At 24.3% G+C, this 25901-nt stretch overlaps 1 protein-coding gene across 2 annotated transcripts in view; it reads right to left on the bottom strand.

The window, feature by feature from the left end:
• LOC136975125 (zeta-sarcoglycan-like) overlaps positions 1 to 25901 on the bottom strand; it is a 62524-nt gene that overhangs the window by 17921 nt on the left and 18702 nt on the right. The gene's annotated exons all lie outside the window — the stretch shown is intronic.

Consider the following 25901-nt stretch of genomic DNA (forward strand, 5'->3'; position numbering starts at 1 on the left):
GATTTTTTATATTTTCAGATAGATTTATGATTTATTTTATGAACAGTCCTTACATCCTTAAAGACAAAGATAATATCTTAGAGTTTCATGAGTATATTTTATTTTCTGTTTTTCTGTCTTGCATGCACACGAAAATTGCAATTAATTAGTTTATTTCGAAAAATTTACTTCTCAATTTTTTCTAAGTAAATTCTAATAAATTTCACTTAAAAAAATTAAAATATAGATATGATATTCTACAGAAGCTATGCAAATTTACTTAACCACCATTCACAAGGGTTGATGTATTCGCCAATAATATTTCAAATTACATTTCTTCATTTATTATGAAAAGGTAGGAAACTTCTTCAGGCAATGGCAATTACTAAAAACTAGATATGAAACGAATTTTTTTTCGAAGTTATTGAGTTTTAATGTAGTGAAATTTAAATGTTAAATAATCACCTGGAAATAAAGTAATTGATGTGCTTGTTTCTCAATGTTTTTGCAGCTATCTTACAGGATTTTATAGTAATAACTACAGTTTATTATATCATAGTAAATAATGCTTTTTTATCAACAAAATACTTATCTTTTGATGCCGATCCATAGAATTTCCTTACACTATTTATTGAATTTATTTACACTATTGTCAAGAAGTTTAAATTGAGATATATGAACGTTCCAAGTTTCATCATATAACAATTCAATCTAAACTATTTTGGCTCTTTTTGTTGACAATCGCTACTTGAGTTCTTCATGATCAAAACGTTGAATAGTCTGGTGTTCGATATGAAGATATTTTTGAAAATTCAAATGTTCTTGAATATCAATATTGTTAATGTTAACAGTTTTTCTTAAGAAAATTCATCTGCCTAGTTACTTGCGATTGAACGTACTACTTGTTATCTACGGTAGCTCCCAGGTAAAAAGAATTTGTTGCTCCGCTCATTAATATTAATAATATAATAATAAAAGGAATGGTACTATCACGTCAAAGATTATATACCACTGACAATCTTCCATTCTCAAATAATGATAGAATCATTTTAAGAATGGAAGATTGTCAGTGACATTAATAAATACTGCCGAGAGAAAAATAGAGGAAAACAAAAGTTTATCTGTGATATGCTAAACGTTTCTTCCTCCGGGCTATACTTATTTACAATTATTTATTACTATTAAAATTGAGATAACACTTGTAAAAGATTACCATTGCTAAGCTGCTTTATCAAAGTAATCATAATTAAGATAAATTATATAGATGTAATTATATTAAAACAGAAATAAAAACATTTCCAACCAAAGGCTTAATTATTTAAAAATTATTTTAATAATCATTGATAAATCTAGTCCCCAAGCAATTAAATAGTAACTTTTACACACCTTTCTTATTCATAGAATTGGAGATATCGATTTCAGATCTGATTTGTTAACTTAGTCAATTTTTTATACATTTCATCGTTGAAATTAAAAATAAAAACAATTTATTTGATAATTCAGTAAAATTTAAAAAATATACTTTCGAGACATGTTAAGGAAAAATTCAATAGTTAAAACATAATTGTGAAAATTCGCAGATGGGATATAATGGACATGAATGAAAAGTAAAGGTTTTGGCTAAGTGATGTGGATTTACATTACTAAACAAATAAAAGCACAATTATTAAAAATCAATATTAATTGTAATTTATTTTTACTAATGTATGAGTTTCGTCCATAATTAATTTAATCTTAGCATTGAATTTTAGAAAACTTTCTGTCGTAAAATTCTAAGAATCATACTACCAAACGTTACGTTTTTACCACAGAAATAATATAAAATATCAATAATCTGAAATAGTATGGAATAATATGCGATTGTTTAGTAAATAGTCAAATTATTTATGTTATTTTTTTTTCTTCCTGTCATTAATCTGTGACGGGTCGCATCCTCCTATTGATAAATTTTTTCCAGCTTTCCCTCTCTTTAACCAGGTTAGTGAGATTTCTATATGACCGCATTTAGAAATATTTCTTAATGCTTTCAATCCAGCTTATCCTTGTGTGACCCCTTGGCTTTTTATTCCCATCTGGATGCACGTAGCCTGTCTGGAAGGTCTTGATGGATACATTCTTTCTACGTATCTAAACCATTGCAGGCACTGTACAATTACAGATTATATTATATATAATCTGTAATTGTACCTTGATAATTTAATTCTTTCCTTGTTGTTTCTATTCTGTTACTGTTTTGTTAATTTTTCTAAGGCATTTCATTTCAAATGCCTCAAGTTAAAAAACCTGAGCACTTAGTTGTTTATCTTACATAATTTAAAAATACGAAATGTCAAATTTTGATGATATATTCTTTAAAATATACAAAATACAGTTTACAAGAAAGTCAAATATTTATAGAAGATTTCTAGAAATTCTCTATATGTAATTTTATAGTTTTTTCTCTTGATAATCGAAATTGTTGCATCGAGATATTATAAAATACTATAATAATAAAGAAAGAAATTATTCTTGAACAATTCTTACTTTTGTAATGTACTATATTTGTATATATATATAACATTAAAAATATGATAGTTAAATATATTGATATATTGTTATATTGGTATTTATCAATTTAACGGATTTTGACTAAGTGATTTAAATTGATTTGTAAAATTCTTTCTTTACCGATATTATGAAAACGTTACTTAACTTACAGTTAGTTATTCATATTGCATTAATAGTAATTAATAAAATTACTGTTATTATCGTTAAAAAGTTCAAATTGATGTTTGTCTGATAAAGTCAACAATATTGATTGATTAATTAATTGATTTATTAACTCGGTACACCCAGCATATTATACGACCTGTTACATTTATTCCTATTACAAGCGAGCCTGATCCTCCGAAGGACGAAAGAACTATGTCTAAACCCTTCCTATAATAAGTTATAGAGTCTGACCAAGTTCAAATTCGGAATTTCATACATAGAGAACACCTTATAAGTAGTTATGCCCAGCAATTTTTGAAATTTTTCCATTAACATTAAATATATTATTTAATAACACAATAAATAATATAATATAAACTATTTATGATAATTTTATACTTTTAATAAATTAGAATTATTTTCTTAATGATTTACTCTTAAGTTGTTTATGCAGTACTTGTTAAAATTATTACAATATTATAAGTTTTATTTATGTTTACAGAAACAGAACTACTGTAAAACCTATCTTTGATAAGCGTTACAAACAGCAATAATGAAATATCAATCTTATAATATTAAAATTCGATCTTATAATATTAGTTATACATTTATAATTATTGATACACGGTTACTTGTATTAATAATATTGTTGTCTTCTTTTCTTCAGAATCTCTAAAGAAAACCGTATATTTAAAAACGTTCCTAAAGTAATGCCATTCGTCAAATTCAGTTTTCTCAGAAGAATTAATATCTACTTACAATTCCAAATATTTATTTTTAAATAATTGAGCGAATATAAAGTTAAAATGAAATAAATACATAAAATCTTATCAAATACTTCATTACTTATTTTATTTACTCTTATAAAAAAAATAATTATACTGCGCAAACAATTTTTTCGTTACATTATTTTTTAAATTAATTTTCACTTCAATAATAAATATATAACGAGCAATTATTTACTGTGACATCGTCCAATGTGAAATCGTGCCAATGCCAATACAATTTTTAAGTTATTTAAAAATATATATACTTTCGGTCATCTAACTCCGTCCTGGGGAAATAAATTAAAATCACGTAATTTCTGGTTTAAACTGACGACGTATCTATATTGTTAATCGGGGTCTCCTCTCCCTAAGCTTTCCATATATGGTTTCACCCTTCGACTACCACCATTTTCGAGATGTAGGAAGGACAGACAGACAGAAAAATGACAGTGGAAATTTACAGGTCTACAATTTTTTTCAAATTGCGACCTAAAAATTTTTAAATTGAGAAATCAAAGATATAATTAATGTAAATCAAAATAATTACTACAATTAACGTGTATTGAATTATTCGGCGATATAAATTTGTTTTAAATATAAAAATTGAAATAATCGTTTTACTTCTAATTGTATGTATTAAATATTTTTTAGCATTCCCTTATTGAAAGTCTCCGCCACGAAATGCCCCGTCTGTTTTCTCTTGTCCTCTTTAACCTTTCACATAGCCTTATCTTCCATTATTCTTTCAGCACTGTCAGCCATTCTATTGGTCTTCTTTTTATACGCTAGTCCTCCTCAGAATACGGATACATGGTCAGAAAACTTTTGATTACCTCTCTGCCAATGAATAGCCTTCACCTCCTCTTTGCCAAATTTCATCACTCCTAATCCTATCAGTACATCCTACTTTTAGAATACGCCTACACCACCACATATCAAATGCATTTGCTCCTCTATGAATTTCTTTTGTCATGATCAACTTTCAGCCCAATATAATAGAAATGGCAGACAAGTATCTCCATAATCTTTTTTCATTGGCATGTCAATAATACTTCTCGATAATTCTATACAATTTCGTCAAATCGTTTCAACATTCTTTTTTATTTCTTCAAATAAAAGCTTTTAATCTTAACGGTAATAGATATTTGATTAATTTTGTCTCTATCAATAATTAATTTTATGGTATATAATTACTAAATTTTTATTGCATGATTTTTTAATATGGCGTCTGAAAACCATTATATTTAATTTGAACTAGAAGTATAAAATTTTATTTTAAAATGTTAAAAATGAGAATTGATATCGTTTACTTATTTCTGTAACAATTATTATTCTTAAAGGGATTAAAAGTTTTTAATTATGAAAGAATATTTAAGTATTGTTCATTGAATAAGTGAAGAAGAAATGCTAAATGACAATGAATGGCATTAAGTTCTAAATCGAATTTGAAATAATTTGTTGAATGGATGGCAAACAAGATCAACAAGCTTTTCGTAAGTCATTCTTCTAGATTATTCTAGTGAAATTCAAAAGCAACAAATTAGACGGATTCATTAATTCTCATCTCATATCTGTCGTACGTAATCGAAACATTCAGGCATGATACAGGCATTTTCAATAATGTTTAGACGAACTCCTTATATTGTACATGTAGATCCGAATCAGGAATGTTGCCCATTTCATTAAACAGGCAAAATTTTGCGTAAATTGTGAAATTGTAGTTAATGTGCAGATTTCACAAAATTGGCAATCCTTTCAATGACAACATTGTGGTAAAATTATGAACTTACGTACTCGAAAAGCTCATTTTGTTTCGTTTTGGCTTAGCGTTGTTAAGGAGTTTCTAATTTGAAAGTTTTCACTGTGATTAATTACTTTTTATTGTGTATATTTAAGCCATGACGTAGCATTTAATGTAATGTGTATAGTACGTAATAAGCATCATTACAAAGTGTAAAATAGATTCATTTTGGTATAGTCTTTTTACTTATTAAGTAATAATCAAGTAAAAAGACTATACTAAGAGAAATCTGTCTTACGTTTTTCCAATACATGAAAGAAATATCAATATCTTACTGGAGAATATAAAATGCAGATTTCACGAAATAGACAATTCAAAATTTGCTGCTTTCGTGAAAATTGGCAGTTGATGTTCCTATTCCACAAAATGAACATTTTCAGATTTGTCATAGCAAATACATAAGAACCGGCACAAGATTTTTTTACCAACCAATATATTTAAAATTTATTTATTTATGTTAAATACAAAATACAATTACTTTAGTTTTTACAGAATTATTTTTACAAGAAGCTGTGTCTGAAAACGTATTGTACAGTACAGTACTTCCCAAGAAGATGCTTGCTTTGTTGGTGCCTAGAACTGATACTACCATATAGTATATATATGTATGTTATTATATAGTTTTAGCCTAAGTGAATATAATAATTATTATTGTTTATTAAACTTTCAGACAAGCAAACCATATAATGAAGATACAATGATAGAAATGAATATAAAATATACTGTACTGTTACTAGTAACAAAAATGTATATCCTTAACTAAAGTTTTAAAATGGTTCAGTTGTTTGTTGTTAAAATTTATATTTATTTGAAAAAGATACAAATGAACTTTTCATCCATTTTACCTCATATTTATATATTATTTTTTTTTTGAAAAATTCATAAAATTTAAATAAAATAGTACATTCTCGTAGAGTGAGATTTATAACAAAATTGAAATTAAAAGTTAAGCAAAAACAAATAAAACTTTATTATTTAAGCCGATTAAAATTAAAGTTAAATTTTTTAAATATAAGCCCAGTAGACGATCAATTACAAAATACAGTACGTGGTAGTAATGTCTTGTAATTGTTAATTACAAGATCCGAAAATAATTCTCAAGCGATTAATATTATTCGTATAAAGGAATATAAGATAAGTTTGTCATTAAATAAAATTAATGATGCGATAATTAAAAAATATCACTGATTATAGTTAAAATTACTAAATTCAATTACTATGAAAATATTTTAAAGAATGTAAATTATAAATTAACATATTTAATTTCGGTTTTCATACACGATTTACATTTTATTGAATGGCGTTTCATCAGAAAAGAATTTAGTCACTTTTAAAGTATCATTACAAAGCAAATTAATAATAGAATTACAACTAACGATAATAAATATTTAATATAATTATTAAAGTATTAACTTTTTCATTAAGATTATTCGATTATTTTTATATTATTCCAGGATAAAATAATTTATTTATATAACACAAAATTTATTTATTTTTCTGAAAATATTATGTAGATTAAAATTATAAAATTTTTATGGTTTTAAATATAAAAATAACAAATCAATAATAAAAATATACTTATCATATACCGAATTCAAAAAGAGGAAAGTTTTCATTTTAATGTTATTGTAAATTTGTACATAATATATGCATAAAGAATCGATAAATAAACAAAATTAAAGAACTAGCTTTTAATAAATATTTATAATGATTTTTCTATCTTAATGAATAAATATACAGCATATGATTTGCCATAATTAGTTTATATACTAATATATTGCTTGAAGATAAACCCAGAAGTATAGTTTCAGTTTTACTTTGATTAAATTATATATATATAATTTAATATTAATCAAAGTAAAACTGGAACTATAGTTTTGCTTTTATATTATCCAACTAGACATCAATTTCTTCTACAAAATTATAATGGAAGATATAATTGTATGATTTTCGATAATTAAAAATTTGAGTTTTCATTTTCAATCAAAATATCAATCAACTGGTACTTAATTTATCTGATAGTATATTTATCTTATGGTAGCAGTTACAAAGGAATGGAAAACACAAAAGAAACGAAAGACAATAAAATGGAGTAACAAAATGAAAATAGTTTACAGAAGAATCAATCGATATACATAATATAATAAAACTGAATGTCATAGCAGTAAACTTTGAAAATTTAAATAAATTATACGTGAAAGATTTTTAAATGTTGTAAAAATAATTATATAAATTTATAGCAATTTATTACAATCTATTTTAAAGTGCTTTTAAATATTTCTTGGCGATTTTGAGTCATTTAAATTCAATTAAGTTGTAGAAGCGGACGGTAATTTTTACATAAAATATAATTAACTGTCGCCTTTAATTTAAAAAAATATGAAAATGCAGAATAAATTTCTTTGATATTTCAGTTGAGAAATGAATGAAATGTGATTCACATGAAGATTTTCCTAAATTGACCACCAAGATTTGGGTATGCTTCTAATGAACAGAAGTTTTTCTATCTTTTCAAAATTTTCGATTCTTGTATTGGACTTCACGATAGAAGAAACGACTGAGATCAATGTTCCACCTCTAAACATTTCCTCAAGTACAAACCAAATGCAAGATATTTCACGAAACTAGTTGGAGTTTCTCTTTTTATTTATTAGTGTTTCGTTTATTTTTTTAATAATAAAATATTTCAGAAATTTAGTTTCATAGTTTTTTTACATTTTTTAAAAACAACAGAAAATTTTGACATAAAAATTGATCATTGTTATGATATTTCTAGTTTTATATGATTTTTATTGGATTGCTATGACGAAAAATTAATAGTTTTATTTTTCTTTGAGTATTTGAAAGATTGTTTTGCATGATATAATTAAAAATACTGTTCAATTTTTTCGTTAAGACTTTATATAAGTTAAAAAATGATGTCTGTTTACGGTTAAACGTATGCTATTTAATTGTAATCTAGTCAGTTTCTTAAGAGAAATTAAGAGATAAAATTATTTTGATGTAAATATATATTTATAACTTATATTAAATAAGATCAAACTTTTAATTGAATTGCATAGCTGAAATACTGTATATATATAATGTTTATATAGCTAAAATTCATACTTTAACTTTTTTTTTCTGCATATACAATTGAGCAAAAACTTTTAAATACAATTATTACTAATTTTTCTGATTTTTTGTTCAGGAAATTAATTATACATCCTGATGACTTTATTTAAATACTATAAAATCTAGAGTATCTAATGTTCTGTACGGTTAAATAGCATAAATCACTGACCGAAAGACTGCATCTAGATGGGCCATGAAAGGATGCAGTAAAAGAACTGACATAAAATATGAAAAAATGCAATGTTTATCTCCGTTTGAGCAAAGGTCAAAGTTCTTTTAAAGATTTTCATTTACACTAAATAAGTGATTGTTACTGTCTTTGCAAAAAAGGTTAAGTTTTTACCTGTTCGTTTGTTTGAATAAAAATATTGCTTGGATGAGATGTAAATATGAATATTAATTTATTATTCACATTTAAATTTGATAATACTAACACCACAAATAAGCATTTAAAGTATTTTATTAATGTAGTGTTATAATATTTGCAACTTTTGACTTGTGCTGTACACAATTGGATATAACTCAAATTTTTTAGACTTAGTAAAAAATTTTAGAAAAAAAACAGTATTTACTGCATTTATACCTACTGTAAATAAAATATTAATATAAAAAATTAAGTTTATTAAATAAAAAAATCATAAGTAAATGTTAAAATGCACAAAAGTAGTAAACATATTTTTTCAAATTTTGTGAATTAAATAAAATAAAAATATATAATTGTTTTTTAATATTTTTATTCTTGTTTTTAGAATTAAATATATTATAGAGACCAGTTTCAATTGAGTTCAAAGTAGTTTCCAGGCGATTTCTGTGTAATAGACTTATTTAAAAAATTGTATTAATATAATAATTTTTTATGAAATATTTAATTAGATTTTTTAAAATCATATCAAAATAAAACCAACAAAAGTTTACTTGAAAATTATAGCACTAAAAAGCGATGTAAAGGCGACAGTATAATATTTCGAAACATCGAGTATACTTTGCGTGCTGAAAGTGTGTTTAAACTATTTTATCATAAACTATTTGTAAATAGTTTAAGCATGTGTATTTATCACAATTTATAAATTTTAAGCTTATTCAGCTAAAGTATACGTTGAAAACTTTTATATTTAAGGCTTACAAAAGTAAATATTAGTTTTGTACAACAAATAACTGTTGAATTTATAATTTATACGAAAAGTTTTCTGATGTTTAGCTAATAATAACAAGAACATAAAATATTTTAATATAATATAATTTTTTCAATAGCTTCTATTGCATTTTATACAAAAAAAATATCAAAATAGGATTTATTCTAATAAAAACTATCGAATAATGAATGTACTATACAATACATTTGACTCATTACGAAAAATCATCTATGACTACAAAAATTAAATTAAATTCCAAAAATACAGAAATAATTTTAAATATTGAATATTTTTATAAATATTATCCTTACATATAATAGCTCACAAATTATTCTCGCCTAGTTAAGATATTACTGGTAAATGTTTTGCTCTTTTATATTCTAAGCACATTTTTTCCCCGAGTAAATGTAATGTAGTCCACTCTCTCCACGTACAACAAAGCACACGGGAATAATTTAATATAAACATTAATTATTCTTTCTTTTCATTATAATATTTCATCAAAATATTAAGCAATAATTACTTTCTGTTTTTACCTTAAAGGCTTATAATTTCTTTAATTACCTACTTTATTTGAATGGTCAACTTTGCTTCGCTCCCTTTATCAACTACCTCGTGGCCATGTCAAAATAAAGACTTAATTGGTCTCGTGTTTTTCGAACCAACAAGATTAGATTTCGTTCATTATGAGAGCAGCAAAACAATTTATTCCTTATCCCATTTTTCTTTAATGTCTACATTTACCGAAACTTTATCCAAAGTCTTTGCCTAGTTTCAAGCTTTCCAGTAGTTTTCTATTTCGTTGAATCAGATAAATGATTTCTTTCTCCGATAGTGAAAACTTTTATTATCTCAAAAGTATCTATTGATTATTTAGTGAAGAAAGTAGGCTTTAAGTGGTTTTAAAAGTGTTACATTTAAGTCTTTATTTACACCGAAAAACACAATATTTATTGTAAAGTAAACTTGATTATAAAGTATTACTGAACTTTTCGTCTAAGTAGGATCAAAACTAGTTCAAATTTTCTTACTCTGTCCTCTCTCTGAAGTAATTTTAAAATTGTTTTTGGATAAGTTTTCTTCCCGAATGCTGAATTGTATGATCAATCTCTAATGTCGCCTAGTAGTGTTAGGCCTGATTTTTTACTTATGCCAAGCAAGTATAGATAAAAAATGCAGAATGAAACCCAAATACGAATTATTTATGAAAGATACGAGAGTTGGATTGAATTTCGAAGCTAGATAGATCACTTACAAGACGCAAAAATGAAGTTACTTTAGCTAGCAATATTTTTGAATTCTGAAAAAAATAAGTATAAATCGATAAAAAAAAGCAAAAAAATAAAATATATATAACTAGATAAGAGTATATAAAATCTATTCATCGTATAATACTTAAAATTTTTATTCTTTGGCATTGTTATTTATTTATTTATTTTTCCTTATAAGAAAGTTAAATATCGAGTGATTAAGTTGTTTTTTTTTATTGATACGACAGAAAATTAGAATTAGAATTTCGTCTTCTTAGCATTCGTAATTTAACTCACGTCTAAAATAAACACGTAGTGACCGAATGTGAACATCGGGTATTTTAATTGAATAACTATTTAATTGTAACAATTAATTAAAGGATTGATGAGCTCATTAAAATAGGCATAAGATCCCAGGAGAATGTTTCCTTTTCAAAGTCTCCATACAATTACTTCCCTATTCTTAGTAAAAAAGATATTTAAAAAGTGATTAAACAATTTTATGTAGTTAATGCGGTAATTTTTGATTAAAATTGTTCATTGAAACCAATATATAACTTATTTTATTATTAGTCTCTATTATAAAAACAAATTATAATTGATTAAAAACAAATAAAACTTTAAAAGCTTCTCTTATCAATTTAAAAAAGCTTTTTTCAAATAATAAATTCTATCTAATATTATTTTCTATTATTACAAAAGTTTTTACTATTAATTTTTAATTTTTATCATACAGCTACTATAGAATATAGTAATTTGTAGATATTAAAAATTTTTAAAAATATTTTTTATATTAAGATTTTATTATCGTGTAAAACTTTATAGAAATTTAAAGGTAAAAAATGGCATTTTTATTTCATTGCAGAAAATTTTCAGTGTTCTTACATCACAATAGGTTGTATATTTTTAAATATTGTGTAATATATTTATAAAATAATATGCCTAAATAAATATACATTATTCGAATTAGCAATAATTAATAATATTCTTTAATTGAGTTAGATCTTTAGGAGTTAATAATAATATTGTAATCTAAGTATATTTTATTTACATAAAAATTTTATAGAATTAACATCTAATTCTCCATTGAGAACACAAAAATTTAGAAAATGATAAATTTAAACGATAATTCAGAAATATATCCGACTAAATATAATCTATTATTACATAAACGGCCATTTAATAGTTTATGGCATTAGAATTTTTAATTAGTTTTAACAACTTAATATTTACCTATAGCATTTTAATAGCATTTATTAGCATTTACGTATAGCACTATATGTTTATATTATTAATATTTTTACTATAAATGTTTTAGTGACAATTCCATGTTAATTTATGTTTTGATTAATTCATAATGAAAGCTATTAGTTTAAACACTTTTTTAATATAAAGAGTTGTATTTTAGTTTTACTAAAAAGAGGAATATTTATCATTCTCAGGAATAAAATGTTATTATGAATTGGGTGTTGCATATTTTTATGTACGCTATAATAAAAGTAATGCTATGTAATTCACATGAACCATTCTTAAAAAAAAAATGTAAACTCTTCCATTTTATTTTTAAAAGAAAACTGAATTTAAATTACGTGTATAATATTTTTAATTGTGCAAGGTTTACAAATATTCACATAAACAATTACCAAATCTGATTATTAATAGTCTAAGGAAACGCTTCTCAACCCTTTTTAAGGCCAAGGTCCAGTAAAATGTCTGAAAAATTCTATAGACCACTAAGTTATTTAGGTCTAATTATTTAAAAAAACCTGTGTAGATATTACTTAGATTCCTTAGACCAATTTATCAATCCATGGTGCCTGCGGGCCATGGATTGATAAATTGATCTAAGGAATCTTTGTACTGTTCATACTAAAGAACAGAATTTGAATTTCTAACGAATAAAGATTCATTTCAGAAGTAAAAAAATATTTTCAAAGTGAGAATATTGCACGAAAGAATAAATAAAATATTATAAAAGAGGAGGGGAAAAACATAAAACACGAAAAATAATATATAATTTCGCGAAATTCGTCTTTGTCATGCAACTGTCAATTATATTTAATTATCTAATAATTAGTTGTATTTAAAAGGTAAATTTCTTAATAGCTATTAACCAGTTCTAGATGAATCTACAATAAAACTTTCAAACCCTTGACGACTTATTCTTTTCAGATAATTTGAAACAAAGATTATAACCGTATATAATGTAAGAGAAATAGGTATCAATACAAATAATAGCATCGAATAACTTTTTCAAATTTTAAAAATTTATTTTTTTAAGAAAATTTTAATCTAATATAATATGTATTGAATTTTTAATACGTTAATTCATTCGTTTTGGCACCGCATTCGCGCGTAACGTTAGTTTAGATTAGTCCGCAATTTTAGAAAAGTGCATTCCATAAAATTTCTATTCCTGTTTACATCATTTTTCATGTTTATCTTTATCTTGTTGCAATATCATTCCCGTAACACTTTTCACGACTTTATGAATCGTGCTTCTGCCTTATTGCAATAATGTATCTATTGGTGCAATATTCGCTTGCTTGCTGGAAATCTTTCTTACTGTTCTCGAAATTAATTTCTATACCCGAAGAAATATATCTTTTTTTTTTCTTTTCTTGTAATATGTTTTCATTAAATAATGCAACGAAAAACAAAAATATTTTATGAATAACATTTCTACATAACTTATTTTATTAAATATATATATTTTTATGAGAACGTTACAGTTATGATTTATTACAAAATATATCAGATTTATTTGGTTTTTTCTTTTCTATAAACGTGATTATTCTCTTATGCATTTCATTCGTAATAATTTCATCAAATTTGAAACAAATAATTTAATAAAATATACTTTTAAAAAACGATTGTTTCATTTATTAGTTTACAGTAAATAATATTTTTAAAAAAATTATAGAGAATAATAGAAAATAAAATTTAGAATTTAATTTAAGATATTTAAAAATTTAGTAAATAGAATTATTATTAGTTTTCGTTAATTTTATAAATTGATATTAAAATGTTTAATTACTTAAGAAAATGTAACTTTGGACAAAAGCATAAATTACATATAAAATTTCCATGCATTGACATAAGATAACTTATTTATCCATTAATGTTCGTATAAATATTTAAAAGACTAAAAAAACAAATAACTTATAATTATCGTTGTTTAAAGCAGTTGCATTATTTATCTATGCAATTCTTCCAATTATGATAAACAGACAAATATTAACTATAAATGATTATTTGCTTTCCTGCAATGAGAAAGTTTTTACTGTAGTTTTCTCATAAATATTAAAATAATCAATGATTATAATTTATAATTAATTAAAAGTTGTGTATAATTTTTAATATCGAATTTAATTAATTTGATACGTGATTATCTCATAACAATAATTATTTTTTCCGGATCGTAATACAGAAATAAGCATTCAAATATCTGATAATTGTAATAAAACTTTGTATTATTTTCATGTTTTAACAGTATTGCACATATATATATAAATTTATAAATAATACTTGAATACTTGGTATATTTTTTCGTATAGCTAGATGATTGAATTAGTTACAAATTCAGTTTAAAATATTTCAACAGATGACCTAGTTTTATTTTTAACATACAGTATTAAAATACATTACAAATAAATACTTTTTGTCTTGTGAACAAAAATCATACTATAGAATATTAAATTTGTTGTTTGGTTTTCAATTTTGAAAGTAGCTCAAAACTTATAAAAGAGTATCTCATGATAAGATATTTTGAATTTGTCACTGGAAGAATACTTGTTATCAATTTCTACTGTCTACTAAAAGTATTTGAATAAGTGATATTTATTGTACAACTGTGAATCAATTCACTTTACATTCACTAGAAAATACATTGTACTCATTTTAGTATGTCCACAGCAATGAAAGGATAGACAAGATTCTCTATAGATCAAGATAAAGAAGGGTCGATCTCTCGAGAATCTCCAAAACAAGGTTCAAATATATTTCTAGACTTCTATTTAAATTGTAAAATAGTTGTAAAAGTTTAAAAGTAAACACCATATGTAAAATATACCTAACATTTTAATTGGAAATATGTATAATAATATTAAATAAATAGTATAGAAGTACGAATAATAGTCTTAAATGAGCAGAAAATTCAAATTTTAGTTGTATGTATTCCATTTCTTTTTTTGATATAAATGGATATTCAAGACCAATATATCCCATTTTGAACGATTCTGTCTCACGCGACGGTCTTGACCGTATCATATATATAGAGAAAATCCAAATTTTCAAGGATAAAATATTACTATTTCTATATCCCATTGGATAAGATCGCCTTTTGTAGGAATTTTTCAGTTTGACAGATAAAAATTCCTATTTAATCAAATAGGGATGACGATATACTCTATTTATTATTGGTATTTTGAATATTATCTACGACAATAATCATTTATTTTAGTTAAGAATAATAACGACACGATTAAATTCGTGTTTGATTTCGTTTCAAATTTGTAAAATAATTAAAAAGTGAAAATATTTAATTAGATTTCTTTATAATATAACTAAAAAATTCACTGTTAAAACATTACCATTTGATGCTTATTGACATAACTAAAAGAGTAAGTGGTACAGAGCTTTTCTCAATTCGACTTTATTCAATCTTTATATAAATGACTTAGCTTTACATTTATCTGATGATCGATGCGATAGAATTCAAAATAAATCTGTTAGCATCCAATTCCTTTCGTACGTCGATGATCTGATGATTTTACTCCAAATTCACTTCATTTAAAATAACTCTTAACAGTAAAAAAAATATATATATATAACAATGAAGGTAAACAATCATAATCATTTTGCTTCTGAAAACGATTTATCATAAAATACTAAAAAGATTTAATATTTAAATCAGTAAAAATGACGAAGTATTCAAAAAAAATATATTTTGAAAAATTTACATTTTTTTAAGGTTTCCTTATTTATAATTATTTTAAAAATTTCTACATAAATTTCAATTTTATTTAAATATAAAATCAAATAAAAATAAATAAAACATCTTAAACAAAAATATGCCATTAATATATCAAATTTACTTAGCTTTACGCTCTATTTTTTATTTCAATCATTCGTTATTTAAAAAGAAGTTTTTTTTTTCAAAATAATAAAAATTAATTTTTAAATTTCAAAAGAAGAAATGTTCAATAGTCTTATTTGAATTTAATACAGAAAACTTGAATGACAATTTTTAAGGAAATTAAATATCAAAAACATGTCAAGTTCCTATTTAAAAGTTAAAGTTCAAGTTCCTGTTCTAAATATATTCTGATCCGATTCAATAATATACGAATAATTGATTTAAAACTGAATTTTTAAATCTTATATTAACTTAAAACAAAATCTTCATTGCTACTATTAATAAACGAATATACGTTTTGTGAAAATAAATTATTTTTGTAAATATTTTCTAGAAGTTTGTCCCAATGTTTCTTTTCACTTGGAAATAACAATGTTTAATCATTTTTAAGTAGAAATTCTGAATTAAGATTAAATTCTGACTTTATGGAGCTTACTTAACAATATAAATAGTTAAAATATAATAGCTAATAATAATAATGTTCTTAGTTGGGCTGCAATTTGAAAAAAATTGTAGACCTATAAATTCCTACTGTCGTCTTTCCTTCATTAATCTCGAGAACGGTGTTAGATAGATGAAAGTCGAGATCAGATATGAAAAGCTTAGGGGTAGGATGGCCCGATTAGCTATATTCAAATTTCCGGTCTAGACCGGAAGTTACATGATTTCAATTTAAAAATTTTCCTCAGAATGGAGTTACATAGAAAACCGGCATCACTCTGTTGTTGTCAGGAAAAGTATGATGTACAGGGGCAAGACACTACCAATTTGAAATCGAGAGCATAAGATATAATTTATTTAATTAAAAAATATGTTTTTTGCTTTTCACCTCAGATTAGTAATGGCTTGCCCCTGTACATCATACTATTTCTTTAACAATAGAGTCGTGCCGGTCATCTAACTAACACCTTACAGGGAAAAATTTTTGAATTGAAATAACATGACTTCCGATGCAGATCGGAAGTTAATGTATCGGGGCCTCCTGCCCCTGAAATTTCCATATCTCGTCTCGAATTTCATCTATATAACACCGAGATTAGCCAGACGGACGAACTGAAGACGGTGGAATTTTTTCAAATTGTAATCCAAAAATTGTGTAAATAATTTTTTATTGTATAAGTATTTCGTATACATTTTCTCCTTACAGTAATTTACCTAATAAAATAAATAAGGCATTTATCTGTTTCTTAGAATAAGAAGAAAGCAGAAATTAATCAACCTAAAAATACAAAAGCTATCTGAAGCTATTCTAGGAATCTTTTAAATTTGTTTACGAGTTAGTCATGAATAGTTCTTCATAAACTTATATTTTGTATAAATAAATTTTACTTTTACCCTTGCTCTATGGAAAAATTTTATTACGTTAGATTGTAGAAAATCTTCGTGACATAAGAAATAACAGAAATTTGAACCAAATAAGTTCAAAAATAAAGTTAAATTTAAAAAAAATGATTTTTCATAAACAAAATGAAAAATGATCAATTTTTATTCAATTTCCCCATCGAACTTTAGATAAATGTATTTATATTTAAAACATGACGAGTATTTTAATGTTTGTTATATTCTTCTTAATAGTAAATTATCACTATTAAATATTCTTAAATATTAAATATTCTTTCTTAATTTATTTAATGTCCTTGCATTAAAAACATACATACAATTGGTTTCGAATTTCATCTAGCATAGAAATTAACGAAAGAGAGACAGACTGACAGCCGGATTGAAAACAGTGGGAATTTATAGGTCTACAATTATTATCATTGGCTATTATTAGTTTAACTATTTATATTCTTAAGTAAGCTGCATTTAGTCTTAGCTCTCTCTTAAGTCGCACCACTCTCGTACTGTGTTAATGAATACTTATGAAAAAATCTTAAACAGAGAATAGTTAAATATAGGATTTTGCATACAAACTTTACTGTTATCACGTGAATTTTAAGCTTTAACACTCTATCCTGCGTATAGATGTCATTATATTGCATATTATTCTTATCGTTTGAGATTTTTCAATTTAATGCCACACTCGATTTAGTGTCAAATTCTGGCGCAAAATCGAGGTTTGCTTGTATTCTAAAAATGAAAATTTCTAACTTGTTAGACTTGAAATTCGAACAGTCAAATGGAAGTAATAAAAAACTTTAACTAGATTTGTTATTTTTGTGAATAATTCAAATTACTACAATTTAACTGTTTATTATGAGGTTTTTATTTACAATGCTAAAAATTTCAGGCAAATTATGTATTTAGTCTGTTCAATTCAAATTTTATCTGTTAAAATAAATTATTCTACATTTATTCTTAAACCTAACCCTTTAAAATTACTATAATTAATCTACATCTATGTACAGTAACTTAAAATTTAATTTAATTATTATTTGCTATATTATTTTGTATTTGAGTGATTGAAAATTAGAGATTTTAATAAATTAGAACTTTAAGTGGAAAATAAATGGCATTCTTTCTTCAGAAAATTAACAATTATAACTAGCAATATTTAACTTTGCAGAAATAATACGATTAAAGTATGTATTGTTTATAATACATAATTGCTTGAATTATTAAGTTACGAATTAAATTACTTAATTTTTATACATTTATCCTTATTTATATCAAACAGGGAAGATATTATGAATTAATTCTAGTGATATAACTTAGAAATATATCTTAGTATGAATATACTGTATTTAATAAATAAGATGTAAATGATACTATCTTCTTAAACGGCTTCAAAGTTGTGGCAATCAAGATGAATATACACGACACGAATCTGACAGAATCAGTTTATTATTTTAATTTGATTTTTAAACTTAAAAACAACTATATTTATGTGTAAAACTGCCAAGTTGCAAACATATTTAAAAGATTACATATTTCACTGACTTGCAGCTGTTTGTCAAGAATTATTTCAGTAATTTTTGGCAGACTTCTTTGAAAGGTCTTGCTATCTTTGTTCATATATATCAATATCGATTTTTCTTGCTATGGATTTTCGAGAGGAGATTTTATTTCAGTAAATATTAATATTTATATATTTTTGTTTCTTATATGTTATCGTAACAATATCATTGTAGTGACGACTTTGTCGTCTAGATTATGCGCATCAACACGTATTAAAAAACAAACTGTATAAAACAGAGAGGATATGGTTAAACAATTAAATGCAATATAAATGTTTAAATAAAAAATAATTCTAATAAATTTGAAAGAACTATAATTTATGTTCTGCACAAGTATTTTATCAATGTTATAAATCATAAGTAATATTGGTTACAAATGGCGATTTTAGTCATAATTCAAATTTTGTATATTACAATAAATTTATTTTACATCCTTCAATAAAATCAATTTTAATTTTTCGATTATAATATATGTATATGATCGTTACTATCCCTCATTTATATCTCTAACCAGTAATCGGTGCATATTACAATCAATCATTTTCTCTATCAATCTTCTTAAGTTTTCTCTACTAGAAATATTCGATAATGACATTAAAAACCATTTTAGTTAAATTCTCTTGTTTTATGAACACACTAAATTTATGTGAATATTGACGATATTCAAGCAAGAATTGAAAAGAAACCGAGAAAGATCTAATTTAAAATTATTAATATCAGATATAACCTTATTCGCATTTATCAAATAATTGGTTTAAATCATTTTTATCGTTTCTGATCCTATTTAAGATTTGAAAATTACTCTTAAAGTTAATGCCAAAACAATAGTTTCTTACATAAGATTATTGAATTATTGAAATATGCTTCATGTTAGAACCAAGTATTTTTTTATGATTTTTTACTAAAGACAAGATAAAAGCTATAGATTTTTATCAATAATCAATAATTAAATTTATTTTTTTAACCAAAATTAATATTAATATAAAAACTTAAAAATATTCTCCCATAATAAGGTAACGTCTAAAATATAAATGATTAATTTTGCCAATATAATTTATGAAATTTATGCATTGATTTGTTCGTATATATCATCATAAAGTCGAATATAATATAAAGTAAAACTTTAAAATTAATATACTTCATATTTTTATTCTAATTAAAATTTTGTAAAATTAATATAAAGCATGTGAATACAGCGGTGTATAAAAACGGATTAGAAATATAAAAATATTATGTTTCATTTTAACTTACACAATAATACCGATATAAGAATATGATCCTTGTTGTGGAGAGTATAAAGGATAATTATAAATAGTAACATAAATTAATATTGTTTAATTTACTTGATATATACTATCAACCGACTATAATTATATGTAAACATGTCATTAATCAAAATATTTATACTACGAATTTGACAATTAAATGCGCGGTTAAAATAGCAATCAACAGTAAACTAATTACTGGGGGATATTTTAAACCAAATTAAAACTTTTAAAACAGCTTTATTTTCCGGATGAAACTTAGAATGATATTGTAAAAAGCTATACAATTTATTACGTTAAAGGTGAATGATACTTTAAGTATTATTGAAAAATAAACATATTTCAAGAAATTCATAAATGATATTCGTGGTTTAAAAAATAAAATTTAATAAAATTGTTACTAGAAATAATATTTTTATAATTTCCTAGTTGAAAAGATTTTGTTTTTTATCGCGTACGTTGGTAATTATATAAAGAATATCTCTAAAAGTAAAAGTTTTTTCATAGAATTCTTAAAAGGAAACTGTTCCTTGTCGATTTCTTATGGGCTTTTATTTCGTCCTAATTCTTATTTGGTACAAATGCTGACTTTTATTGCCAAATAACGTAATGTTGATTCACGTCGTTTCGCTACTCAGAAATCAATGTAACGTTTCCTATTGCCGATATCTTTTGCAACAATCAGTTCTTAAAAAATCTATTTTTAATATTAGGAAACTAGACTTCGTATATTTAATTATTCTAATATTCATTCTCCAATATTTTCATTATATTTAATTAAAGGCATAAATCTAGAATTAATAATAATTGGAAAAAACTTGGGTTTTATAACGTGCTACTTACATGGTACATTTGATTGTTTACTCTTTATAACAAAAGTTCTTTTTATAATTAATCTACTCATGAATATAAATTAATATACTATATTATAAAAACAAGACTTAATTTATTTTAAATAAGAATATTTACTGCAATGCCATCTGGAGAAGCATTTATAAACCATTTTAAATATTCGTAATCGATCTTTCCTTATATAATTTATCGGTCACAATTCGTTCTTTAACACTAATACTGTAAAATACTTTTATTTTTAACGAATTAAGATGAATTGTTTATTGCTAACATTACTAAATATTCTGTTTTATATGATGAATTTAATTCATTATTTTGACTTCAATTATCTGTGAAGTGCTGCTTGCATTAATTGCTTAATAAAAATATTACAGGAAAGGTTTCTGGTAAAAAATTATTGTAGAAATAACCCTATTAGCGTATTATTTTTTAAGATTTAGATTTTTAAAATGTATATAAGTATTAAAACATTTAAAAATTTAGATAATTTAGGTAAAAAATTATTGCCCTTAAGAAAATTCATTATAAAAAGCCGAATTTTCTACATAAAATTAAGAATCGGATAAAATTTATTTTTCTTAAAACACAGGAAATCTTGACAGAAAAATTATTTTAAAATGTTTTATTTTTCTGTAAATTTTCGATAAAATAATTCATGATCCCAGCAGACAAGTCAGTAGTCGTTTAATCAATTCGTTTATTAATCAATTAACAAATTAACAATATTAATTCTATTTTTATGATTCGATTTAAAGGATAAATGAATTATCTGTAAACCATAAACTAATTCTGAAGAAAATCGCATTTAATTCGTTTATTCCTAATTGCTGATAAATAACCATTATTATATCAAAAAAAGAATAATTTAAGATAAGAACTGATTTAAATTTAATAATTTTATATAATAAATATAATGTGAATTTATTATTTATGAGCCATTTTTCGCGTGAAAAACGGTAAAGGTTTCATCGCTTAATTAAACTTTAGAGAAAAAAGTTTTACACTTTAATGACCAGAAAATTAGAATGATTAATTGTGATTGGATGATTGATGCTGAAAATAAGAAAAGAATCTCTAAAAGCATATCGTTCAATAATCAGCAGCTAATAAATAGATCTTTTAATATCAAATTAATTATTTTTTAAAAAATTTCATTAATCATTAAGCAGTTTGGTTAATTAGAAAAGTTCTGAAAATTTAACCATTGCTTTATAATTGGATTTTTCTATATTTTCATTTCAGCAATTTTTAGCTTTAAATCTGTTTTCATAATGCATCGAAGGTAATGGGTAATCTTTCAATCTGAACCTATATCAAACAAAGCGGAAGAAATGATTTACTGATCCTTAGGGCCATCTGACGACCACTTACTATTGTCTTTACCGTTCATAAATCCGATCATCAAGCGACGACGTAAAAATTTTGTGAGCCTTTTTTCTACGCTTGGCTTAGCAAGTCTCGACGAAACTTTTTGGACACAAGAAAATTTTACCAAATTGGTGTTCCGTCAAAATTCTAAATTGCTATTCCGGAATAAAAAATGGTTTCTATAAAACTTAATCCTTTCGATAAGATAGGTAAAAAGTATTTAAATTTACTTTAATGTATAAAATGATGGTAAATATCTGTTTTCAATTTATGTAAATTTATAACAGTGCATAAACATTGTTTATTAAAAATGAATATTTTCGAAATTTTTATAAAAGTAGATTTTTTTAAGGTATAACTTGAATTATAGAAGTTACAATAAGAATCTTTTTGTATTTTTTTCGATTGTATTGCTTACATTAAAGTATTACTGCAATATCCACGTAAACCAAAAGTCAAATATATTATATACAGTATATTTGATATATATTAAGTATAATAAAATAAACCTTACTCGTGATTCAGTTGATTGTTATAAACACTAGTAAAACCTGTGTGAAAATCAAATATGTGAAGGATCATTTCATTTCAATTTCGTGTTATGAAATTTCAAATGGTTTACAAAACACTAAACATAATAAATATAAAACATATATACATTTATTTACTTATTTTCGAATAAAATCAGTAAGATCCTTGTGGACTAGAGATCACTGTCCCGAAATCATAATAATAAAAATATCCCCTTGATAAAAATTGTTACACTATACATAAATAAAAAAGAATAATATTCTAAAAAAATACATAATCTCTTTAAACGTTAATTAATTTTGAACATTTCATCTAGTTAGGTAATTATATAAAAATACAAGTGCCGAAATTTGTCAAAATATATAATTTTTCAGTAATCGATTTGTAATATCAACATTTAATCGTTACCGAACAGCGGTGAATATCTTTAAAGTCACACTTTCAGAGTAATATCAAGAAGGAAACACTTCTAAAGGCAACTGTGTTTGTTTGCTTTTATTATGCAACACCCATCTCATTCATTGGTATCGGTGTGAAAAAGAAAGTTTTCATTGGACTGGATTAGGAAATTCAAGAAAATAAATTAAAGAGATTTCATTGAAAGAGATTTCTGTTAGTGTTTCGTTAAATTCTCTTCTCAGTTAATTAGAACAGTTGCCGGACAAACATGTCAGGAACCGTCGGTGTTTACGTAAGGACTGTGCCCTATACGGTCGGCTCGTTTAACCTTTGATCTGAGCTCTGAAAGGTAAGCATGCTTCTGGCAGTTCAAATGTTCCAATGACAAATCGATTTTAAGCGACTTCCGAATAACTCCAATGATTTCTTTTCGGGGAAAAAAGTAAAGAAAATATAAAGTAAATTGTCTAATTCTGCTGTTGTCGATAAAATGTTTTATTCTCATAACATTAAATTCGTTTCTATAGTTATTGTTATTAAATTTATCATTCAATTATTCGATTTATTTTGTTTTAAACATATTGTCGATAATATTAAATGACAGACAATTAATTTATAATATATAACAATTAGGCAGAATTAATTTTCTGATAATTACCATTATGTTTGCCATTTTCCTCCATCTTTATGCATTTATTTTTTGTTAAATATTATATTCTATTTTAATAAGTAAATCAAATATATACTTATAAATTATATTATTTTGTGCAAATATTATATATATATATATATATATATAGAGAGAGAGAGAGATATCTTAAAGGTATGTTGATTGAATTCTATTAAATTATGCAAAATTTAGCAATCTTATGAATGAGTTCACTGCTTTTCACAATCCTTTCAAAGACGATTTGTACTTTCTTCGAAAGATAAACATAGAAGTAAACGAGAACATCCAATATCTTTAAAAGAAAAATTTCAACCGATCTAAAAGATAGTTAAACTCTTCACTGTTGATATTCTATCCAATGACACATCATGAAACTTAAGTAAAATAAACACAGTGAACCTACAAAGTGGTTAAAAAAAATTTATTTTTCTCTTAATTACTTTTCTCTTTTCTGTTCTGCTAGATTTTTAAATTAATTTTATTTAATTTATTTTTTTCTAATTTAAAATTTATTTTTAAAAAATAAATCTATGTATAAAAATTTTAAAAAAGTATTCTACAATACAATATAAATTCGAGTTGTCTTTGAATACAACATATTTACTTTAAATAAAAATATAAAGTAAGATAGAATCTGTATAAGTGATCATCTGTTTCCAGAATGTTTCTCTAAAGCTATATTCTTCGGAAAGCTATTGCTTATTTTTCTATATATAATGCAGGTCATTGCTATGTTACAAAAAGCAACATTACCAACATAACTTATTATATATGATCTCTAATAATCATGATATTGTTTAAGCAATATTTTTATATTATTTCTGAAAGAAAAATGGAAAATCTGCTATCAGAATTCTAACTTAAATTAATTAAAATTTAATATTTTAATTAAATTAAGTCAATAGAATACACTGTAGCAAATTTTAATGATTTATAAACGTAATTATGACTGTGTTGTAATTATTAATTTTTTATTAATAAATATGGCCTATATTTTAATATAAACTTGATTTTAAAGAAAGTATAAAGGCTTATATTATTATTATTTTTTTAAATAACATTTATTTATAATGAGCATTTATGAGTTTTATGAGTTATTGGATATATAAATAAATTTTCTGAAATTTTACCTATTTTAACTATAATATATTCTAAAACATTGAAAACAATTCACATCTCAATGTTTAAAGAAAGGTGCTTGTTTAATTAAATTATACGATAAACAAAAGAAAGAAGACATTACTAAATTATGACTAGGATAATTATATGCATGCAGTTATGAATATAGAAGGAAATTCATTGAAGAAAAAAAAATTCCTAGCAAAGACTTATGTGATTGCATAAGTAATCTCTATTATAATAAAAATAGAATTTATAAGCTTAGATAACATTTGTGATGAATAGTCTTTCATTTAGATTATTACTTAAAATTGAAAAAGTTATAATCCATTGATGGATTTTGTTCATTTTCTCATTTTCGCCCTATAACCAGTTTGAAAAGCTAATAAGAATTATATATTTGCATTAATTTAATGATGAATTAATGAAGAAAGAATATCTAGATATATTCTAAGATTGGAATAACGATAGTTTTATTTGTTTGTATGTTGTCAAAATTTTAATTAATCACAATTTATTTTCGAATTTTAATATTACAATCCATCTTTGACCCCGTGTAATCTATCAAGCTCTTTCGTTAATTCAACGAGATAACTGATAACATTTTTATAGTAGAATTATCTCCATATATATTTTTTTATTATTTTTTCGACAGCACATTACAGCGTCTGGAATAAAATTCAGAATGATTTCTCTTGTATAGGATATTCTGTTTGAGATCTGTTATAAGGTTGTACCTTATTGAACCTGTACATTGCGCAGAGAAAACAGAGGCCATAAAGGCGGCGCTGTAGTATCTCTACCACTTAATACGACAACGTTACAGGTACTTCCATTTACCGCCCACTTGGCTATATTCTCTGACCACGCCACTATCGTTACAAGACAAGACTCGAACCTTTTCTAAATCGTAAATCTCCACTTTCGT

The sequence above is a fragment of the Centruroides vittatus genome, unplaced genomic scaffold (genome assembly GCF_030686945.1).
Source record: "Centruroides vittatus isolate TY-2023 unplaced genomic scaffold, ASM3068694v2 contig_364, whole genome shotgun sequence".
Classification (NCBI taxonomy): domain Eukaryota; kingdom Metazoa; phylum Arthropoda; class Arachnida; order Scorpiones; family Buthidae; genus Centruroides; species Centruroides vittatus.